The sequence below is a fragment of the Bufo bufo genome, chromosome 1 (genome assembly GCF_905171765.1).
Source record: "Bufo bufo chromosome 1, aBufBuf1.1, whole genome shotgun sequence".
NCBI lineage: Eukaryota > Metazoa > Chordata > Amphibia > Anura > Bufonidae > Bufo > Bufo bufo.
The window spans coordinates 291362777-291372202 of record NC_053389.1 but is presented as its reverse complement, the minus strand read 5'-3'; positions in this window follow the sequence as shown (position 1 = coordinate 291372202).

Here is a 9426-nt window from a genome sequence, read left to right as displayed (position 1 = left end):
AGCTGGGGTGTCAGCTAGGCTGCAGTACTAGAGAACATAAGAGGACCTCCTTAAAGTACCTACAATAAGCACTTCAGAATCATAATTGGTCCATGGAAGAATGGAAGAAGGTGGCCTGCTCCAATGGCTCATGGTGGCCAGTTACCTAGCAAAAATATGGCACCAGAATGCACTATGAGAAAACAAGAAAGGTGATTTTGCTGATAAATCTTGGATCCTGGCATTCATTTGGACTGTGCAGCTACCTAAACATTGTACGGACAAGTACACCCCTTCATGGCAGTGCTATTCTCTAATGGCAGTGACTGCTTTCAACAGGATAATGTCCCCGGCCACAATGCAAAAATTGTTCAGGAATGTTTTAAGGAACACAATAAAGTTCAAGGTGTTGACTTGGCCTCCAAATTCCCCACATTTCAACCTGATGGTACGTCCATGGGATGTGCTGGAAAAACAAGTCTGGACCTTGGAGGCCTCACTACATAACAGGACTGATAACTGATACTACAGAACACCTTCAGAGGTATTGTGGAGTCCAAATTTCATTAAATCAGAACTGTTTTGCCAGCACAAAGGAGGTGTACAAAGCATTAGGGAGGTGGTTTTAAAGGGTAATTGTCATATTTTTATTTTATTTGCTAGTTTATTAGAGCTAAGCATGTATACCTGAGTTAGTCTGTCAATGATTGTCAAACGATCTGTAATTACCTTATAATAACAGCTTTAATTAATGTCCTCTGTCCCTTTCCACTACTCCCTTAAAAGACAGTTTCTATGGCTTGTCTGTCTATGGCTAAGAAGACAGGAAGATGGAGGGACGGTCCTTCACACTGCACGCCTGCATTAGGCTTCAGAGTGAGGAGGCATGTCTCTCAGTAATCCAATATGATTGGCTGGCATGGAGCTGCTGGCTACAGCAAGTGTGTATGGGAAGTGAGGAAAAGCAGTTTTGGCCTCAGAACTGGCAGAGGAGCCATCTTGAGAAGGTCCTCATATTGTAAATGTTTAAACAGCCGTAACTAAGGGAAAAACTCAAGGAAAACAGTGGCATGTGAAGAAACGAAAGATTGCTTTATGCATAATTCTGCTGCAGCAGTAACATATGCTAAAATAGATTTTTTGATGAAAACATGACAGTTACCCTTTAATGTTATTGCTGATCGTTGCATATTTAAATAGGCGTGCCCATAAATAATGTACAAATCAAATAGTTATGACAGGTTGTATAATCCATTTACATGATCTGATTAATGACTGGGCCGAGACATCCTCCCTCTTCTAAATACTCAATGATCTTACGACAATGTATTTCCTTTTTCATTAGGATTTATACAAGTACTATTTATACTCCTATTTAAGGCATTACTGTCACCAGAAAAATATCATTCTTTACTCCTTCTTCAATATAGGCCATGAAAAGAAGCATTAAAGTAATTTTTAAACTTGTTTTATTGAAGAATAAAACATATTGATTTCAACAAAGTAGAGCAATAATACATGTAAATAAGAGCAATATAATATAAGCACATGCACCCAGCAGTACTGTAGCATAAAAGAGATTATGGCATTATACTTAGCCAAAGTCACAATCATAAAGTATCCAGTATGAAATATAGTCGTTTACCATAAAAGTATATCTCATGAACACTTGTAAAATCTCATATGCAAATGTGTATGGATAGCCCTCTGAGAGATGCCTGTGTGGTACAGAAGCTGCTGACAAATCAGTGACCAGAGGGATAATGTTGTATAAAAGCTAAAGATTGTTCAAAACCTCTTTGTGTGTAGACTATTAGTAGAGATTGGCACCATTGATCCCAGACCTTGTGAAATGTTATCCTATGGTTTATTTTTTTTTATACACAATTCTATCATATAAAATAACCGTATTGACTAAATTACTTCATTGAAGAATAGATGGAGGACACCTAGCCATCCACCTCAGCGCTACCAATTTACGAGCTAGAAAGAGTTATGCAAAAAAAGCTGTGTATGGTATGGCCACTGGTCTTTCTCCATAATTCCCAAAATACGCATCTTGAGAGTAAAAGGCACCGGACAGTTTACCACATCCAAAAGCAAATCCGTCGCTGATTTCCAAAACTTCTGCAGCTCTGAGCAGTACCATAAGATATGTAAAAAATCTGCATCTGGGAATCCTACCCATCTTAAACATCCGAACAGGTGTTAAAGAGGACCTTTCACCATGCCTGACATGCCTGTTTTAATAGCTACATCCCCCATGTAATAACAATTCTGAAGCATTTAGTCTTAGGCTGGGTTCACACGGGCGTTGCTGGTGCATTGCGGGAAAATGCGTGATTTTTCTGGGTGAGTGCAAAGTGTTTTAATGCGTTTTGCACGCGCGTGAGAAAAATCGGCATGTTTGATACCCAGACCCGAACCCGGACTTCTTCACAGAAGTTTGGGTTTGGGATCGGTGTTGTGTAGATTTTATTATTTTCCCTTATAACATGGTTATAAGGGAAAATAATAGCAATCTTAATACAGAATGTAAATTAGGGATGGAGGGGTTAAAAAAATAAAAAATAAAAATTAAACTCTCCTCAGTCACTTGTTCGTGAAGCCCGGCTAGTCTTCTTTCTTCTTCTTTGAGGACCTGGGAGGAAAAGGACCTTTGGTGACGTCACTGCGCTCATCACATGATCCATCACCCATGTGATGAGCGCAGTGACGTCACCAAAGGTCCTTTTCCTCCCAGGTCCTCAAAGAAGAAGAAAGAAGACGAGCCGGGCTGCGCGAACAAGTGGATGAGGTGAATTTATTTAAATTTTTTAACCCCTTCATGCCTAATTTACTTAGCATTTTGTATTAAGAATGCTATTATTTTCCCTTATAACCATGTCCCCATCCCGATCGTCACCTAGCAACCTTGCATGAAAATAGCACTGCATCCGCACTTGCTTGCGGATGCTTGCGATTTTCACGCAGCCCCATTCACTTCTATGGGGCCTGCGTTGCGTGAAAAACACACAATATAGAGCATGCTGCGATTTTCACGCAATGCACAAGTGATGCGTGAAAATCACCGCTCATGTGCACAGCCCCATTGAAGTGAATGGGTCCGGATTCAGTGCGGGTGCAATGCGTTCACCTCACGCATTGCACCCGCACGGAATTCTCGCCCGTGTGAAAGGGGCCTTATTGCTCTATGTTGTGCCATTCCTTTATTATTTCTACTAGAAGTTATAAATGAGTAACTAGCAGTCTGCAGTAATGGTACAGAGGGGTGGTAACCGGTTGGGATTGTGTACCTGCACAGACTCACTCTATCCCATCAGTGCTGCCATTTTCAGACTGTGCAGGTACACACCCCAACTTGTTACCTCCCTTCTGTACCCTTACTGCAGACCTCTAGTAATTATTTCATAACTTCTTGTGGAAATAATAAAGGAATCACACAACATAGAGTCATACGACTAGATGCTCCAGAATTATTATTACATGGGGAATGCAGGAAGCTATTAAAACAGGCATGTCAGGAGTGGTGAAAGGTCCTCTTTAACCACTTCCCGACCGCCCATTAACTATAAACATCCTTGGGCGGTCGGTTTATCTCTGAATGGACGTTCTGGAACGTCCTTTCAGAGATGGCAGCTGCATGCTAATCATGCAGCTGCCAAGCAGGGGGCCCACTGTCAGTGACAGCAAGACACCCCAGAGAGAAGGCAGGGACCGTTCCTGTATGTCCCTGCCTTCTAGATCGCTGTATACAGATCAGCAAGCACTATGCCGCATCCTGTCCCGGCCCAGTGGTCATGTGACCGCCGAGGCCGGGGAAGTGCAGGAGCTGACAGGTCTTCCATAGACCACGATCTGCCCTGCACTGAGGCTGTACAGTGCAGTACTATGCTATACAGCCTCTCTAGGGGGTGTATTTCCAGTGTAACTGGGGCTACTATGTCAGTCCCAGTTACAGGAGAAATCAATAGATTAAAAAAACTAAGTTAAATGTCCCCTAGAGGTCTTATATGACCTTATGGGGGACACAAAGTGTAAAATAAAAAATAAAAAAGTTAAAAAAAATAGTGTTTTGAAAAAATTAAAAAAAGTTTCACATAAAAATTTTTTCCCCCCAAATCTGTTATTTAAAAAATGTTAAAAATAGAAGATACCAAAAATGTTAAAAATATTTGGTATCACCGCATCCACAACGACTATCTCTATCATAATATCATATGATCTACCCCATCAGGTGAACACCGTAAAAAAAAATATAAACATTACGCCAAAACAGATTTTTTTAGTTAGCTCACCTCCCAAAAAACATAAAGGTAGCAATAAAAACGTCACCTCATCCCACAAAAATTGAGCCCCCACACAAGACCATAGCCAGAAAATTAAAAAAATGATGGCTCTAAGAAAATTGCAACACAAAAGCATGATTTTTTTTCTAAAAATGCTTTTATTGTGTAAAACGGAAAAAAATTTAATAAAATAGACATATTTGGTATCGCCACAAAAATATCACATAATCTATCCCATCAAGTGAACGGTGTAAAAAAATTATAATAAAAATTATGCCAAAACAGCTTTTTTAGTCACCTCACAAAAAAACATAATAATCAATCAAAAAGTTGTATGTACCCCAGATTGGTAGCAATAATAACATCACCTCGTTACACAAAAATCAAGCCCTCACACGAGACTATAGACAGAAAAATTAAAAAAATATGGAAATGAAAGAAAATGTCAGCACAAAAACATGATTTTTATTGTGTGAAATGTAAAAATAAAAATAGACATATTTGGTATCGTTGCGTCAGTAATGACCGGATCTATAAAAATATCACATTATCTACCCCATCAAGTAAATGGTATAAAAAAAAATAGAAAAATGACACCAGTTTTTTGTGTGACTTCACCTCCCAAAAAATGAGATAAAAAGCAACCAGAAAGCTAAATGTACCCCAAAATGGTGCCTATAAAAACTACAGCTTGTCCCGCACAAAATAAGCCCTCACACAGCTCATTCAACAACAACAAAAAAAAAAAGTTATTGCTCTTAAAAACCCTGACAGAAAATTCCATGTTAGAAAATCCAGATGCCTCTCCCTCTCTTCTGAGCCCTGGCGTATCCCCAAATAACAGTTTATGACCACAGTTGGGGTGTTACTGTATTCAGGAGAAAGTGAGTAGCAAATTGTGGGGGATATTCTCCTGTTATCTTTTGTGAAAAAGAAAGTTTGGGCCTAAAGCACAATTATTATGCAAATAAAAATATATATATTTTTCATTTTCACACCCAAGTATTAAAAATTCTATGAAACACCTCTTGAGTGAAGTACACCTAACATGGTGTAGTTTACAAAATGTAGTAACTTTTTGGTGGTTTTCACTGTGGGGGAACCTCAGGGTCTCTTCAAATGCAACATGGTGCCCCAAGACCATTCCAGCAAAATCTGCCCTCCAAAAACCATATGGTGCTCCTTGCCTTCTGTGCCCTGTCGTGTGCCCAAACAGCGGTATACAACCACATATGGGGTGTTTCTGCAAGCTGCAGAAACAGGGTAATAAATATTGAGGTTTGTTTTGTTGTTAACCCTTGCTGTGTTCCATGAAAAAATTGATTAAAATGGAAAATCTGCAAAAAATTTGAAATTTTGAAATTTCACCTCTATTTTGCTTTAATACCTTTGGAATACCTGATGTCATGCCCTGCTCTGACTATGTGCGGAGGTCGGCCAGATTGGAAGCACGTGTTTAGTTTTTGTTTTGTTTTGGAGTCATGCTGGATCCGCCTCCCTTCAGGTGCACTGGGTGGGGTCATTGGTTTAAATTACACTCACTCCCAGTGTTCCGTGCGGGTTATAGAGATCAGTCTGGCCTTGGAAGCAAGGAAGGAAGGATTGTCTGTTCCGGCTCAGATAAGATAAGTTTGGTTTCTGTTTTTTGTGGTTTACTGTCTAGGCTGTTTGAGTTACGTCTGTCCCCTCCTGGTTCTGAGGGAGCAGACTGCCCCTTTTCCCCTTTCACCATCTCAGGGATTCTAGGGTATTCTCAGCCCAGGCACGAGGACACATTATTCCTACCTTCAAGGTCTGAATGTGGGCAAAGCAGAATAGGGAGAGCAGTTAGGGATTTGCTAGGAGGTGACCTGATCCCCAGCTTCTCGCCTAGAAACTTGTTGGTTGGTTTATCTGTGTATCTGAGATCCTGTCCGCCGTGACATTATAACCCGCCAATACTTTGACTGTCATTGCTCAGCGGTTTTGTGATGGCGTCAATTGATGCGCTAGTTGAGCGCATGCAGGGATTATCCCTAGAGGTTGCGGATTTGCGTAATTCGGTCACATGGTGTCAGAATGCTCTGGCATCAGGTGCAGGTCAAATTTGTGGGGAGCCTAAAAAGATTTGCAGGGGGTACGAATGACTTTATCCGTTTTAGAGAGTCATGCAAATTGTATTTTCGGTTGCGTCCATCGTCGTCAGGTGATGAGAGTCAGAGGATAGGTATAATCATTTCTCTGCTTAAAGGGGACGCGCAATCCTGGGCCTTTTCTCTGCCGCCCGGTTCTCGGGCCCTCTGGTCGGTGGAAGAATTTTTTGAGGCCCTGGGATTGGTCTACGATGACCCAGATCGGGTCTCGATGGCGGAATCGAAATTATGTAATTTATTACAGGGTGAACATACTGCAGAGGCTTACTGTGCTGAGTTTAGGAGATGGGCTACCGAGTCAGAGTGGAATGACCCCGCGTTACGTAGTCAGTTTTGTCAGGGGTTATCTGAGAGATTGCAAGATGCCCTTGCTTTTCATGAGTACCCAGATTCTTTGGAGAATGCTATGTCTTTGACAATATGGTTAGATAGACATATTAGAGAAAGGTGTAGGGCTCCCTCCGCGCAAGGGATCCCTTCTGTGAGTGGTTTCGTCTCTACTGCTCCCCAGGGTGATGTTACAGGTAACTCTGGGGTAGGGGAGAAACCCATGCAGCTGTGTCAGGTTTCTTTCCGTTCTGGTAGTAGAGACTTTAGGAAATTGCATAAACTATGTTACTACTGTGGGAAAAGTGGTCATTTTATTTTTGCTTGTCCTTTTGTTAAACTGCATGTTGATGAGAAAAAGAAAAAAAAAACTTTCCTGACTCTTGGTAGCGTGAATGGTGTGGTGGAGCAAGCAGGTATGCAAGCTCCCTGTAATACCCGTTTTCTCCTTCCAGCTTTTGTTGAAGTATTCCTTGACTGTGGTGCTGGGGTAAACCTTATTGACTTTCTTTTTCTTCAAAATCTGGGCCTAAGTACCTGTACCTTAGAAAGAGAGATTTCCGGTTTTTGCAATTGATTCTTCCCCTCTTTCTCAAAGGAGTCTCACTCATATTGCTCATGGTATTCACTTAATGGTGGGTGATTCACATGTTGAGATTATGTCTTGTTTTGTCATGAAGGATTTGCCGGCTCCTATAGTTTTGGGGTTACCATGGTTGACTAAACATAACCCAATTATAGATTGGCAAGCAAGACAAATCATTGGTTCGAGTGAATTTTGTTCGGATAATTGTCTTGGCACATCTATCTCTGGTGTGTCCACTATGGCTTTACCTCAGTATCTCTCAGATTTTGCGGATGTCTTTTCGGAGGGTGGGGCTCAGGAATTGCCCCCTTATCGTGACTATGATTGTCCAGTTAATCTCATCCCAGGGGCTAAGTTGCCAAAGTCTCGGCTTTACAATCTTTCTCAACCCGAAAGAGAGGTCATGCGAAAGTATATCGCCGAGAGTTTGGCAAAAGGTCATATTAGGCCATTTAAGTCTCTGGTGGCAGTAGGTTTGTTTTTTGTAAAAAAGAAGGATGGATCGCTGAGACCTTGTTTGGATTTCCGGGAATTGAACCGTATTACGGTCCGGGATCCGTATCCCCTACCGTTGATCTCCGACCTTTTTGATCAGATTGTTGGAGCCAAGGTGTTCTCCAAGTTGGATTTGAGAGGGGCCTACAATCTGATCAGAATCAAGGAAGGGGATGAGTGGAAAACGGCCTTCAATACGCTCAAGGGTCATTTTGAGAATCTGGTTATGCCTTTTGGGTCGACGAACGCGCCAGTTGAGATGTTTCAGCACATGAACATACCCCCTACCCTATAAATAAACCCGATCAGGCCACCATTTTACATTCAGTCTTTTGCCAGTGTAGGGAGAGGTTACTGTGTGGAGCAGGGACAGACTGTTAGGGACATTAATAAAGTTGTTCACGGTATCCTCTCCTCCGACTCACCTAATTTCCCATTTATATCAGATTCTTCTAACAGGCTCTCACAAGGACAGACCTAATTTTATTAGTGTCTGGGAATCAGATTTAGGTATTGTCATAGAAGAAGCTGATCGTCAAAAAGCATTCCTATACTCTCATAAGCTTTCTATGGCTTGTGCCGCCCAAGAAAAGAATTACAAGATCTTATCCCGTTGGTACAGATATCCAGTTAGACTTCATAGAATCTTCCCTTCAGTGTTGGAGCTTTGCTGGCGCTGTTGTAGGGAAAGAGGTACGATGCTTCATGTTTGGTGTGGATGCGACTTAATTAAACCCTTTTGGGATTCAGTATTTAAAGCCTTTAATAAAATCTCACCAAAACAAGTTGACGATTCTCCTCAAATAGCGCTCCTCTCCATCCTTCCAGGTTCTGTATCATCCCAAAAAGGGTCCCTGCTAAGATTCTTTATTACGGTCGCTAGAACAGTGATTCCTAGATACTGGCGTTCAACACATGTACCCACTATGAGGGATTGGTTCCAAGAAATGCAACAGATAGCTAGGATGGAGGAGATTTCGGCTGAAGCATCTGATTTGTCTACTAAATACTGCAAGATCTGGGCATGTTGGGTTAATGCATTAGAATCTTCTGACTTCCTCTCTCTTCTAGCGGTATAATATGTTTCATGTTGTGCTGAAAACACCATATCGTGAATCTCTCCTTGTAATGGAGATATATTTGTTCCCTTTCCCCCTCCCTCTACCTCTCTCCTCCCCCTTCCCCCCTCCTTCTTTCTTAGCCTTTTCCCCTTCTTCTTTTCTTGTCTCACTCTTTACTCTGTCTCCTAGTCTTTATTTTGACTTATACCAATGATCTGATGACAAACTGGTTGATGGATTGTACCATGATATGTTAGAATTGGTATTGTCATACACTTTAGGCTACTTTCACACTAGCGTTCAGAGCGGATCCGTCTGCTGTCTGCACAGACGGATCCGCTCCTATAATGCAGACGTTTGGATCCGTTCAGAACGGATCCGTCTGCATTATAGCTTAGAAAAAATTCTAAGTATAAAAGTAGTTCAGACGGATCCGTCCAGACTTTACATTGAAAGTCAATGGGGGACGGATCCGTTTGAAGATTGAGCCATATTGTGTCATCTTCAAACGGATCCGTCCCCATTGACTTACATTGTAAGTCTGGACGGATCCGTTT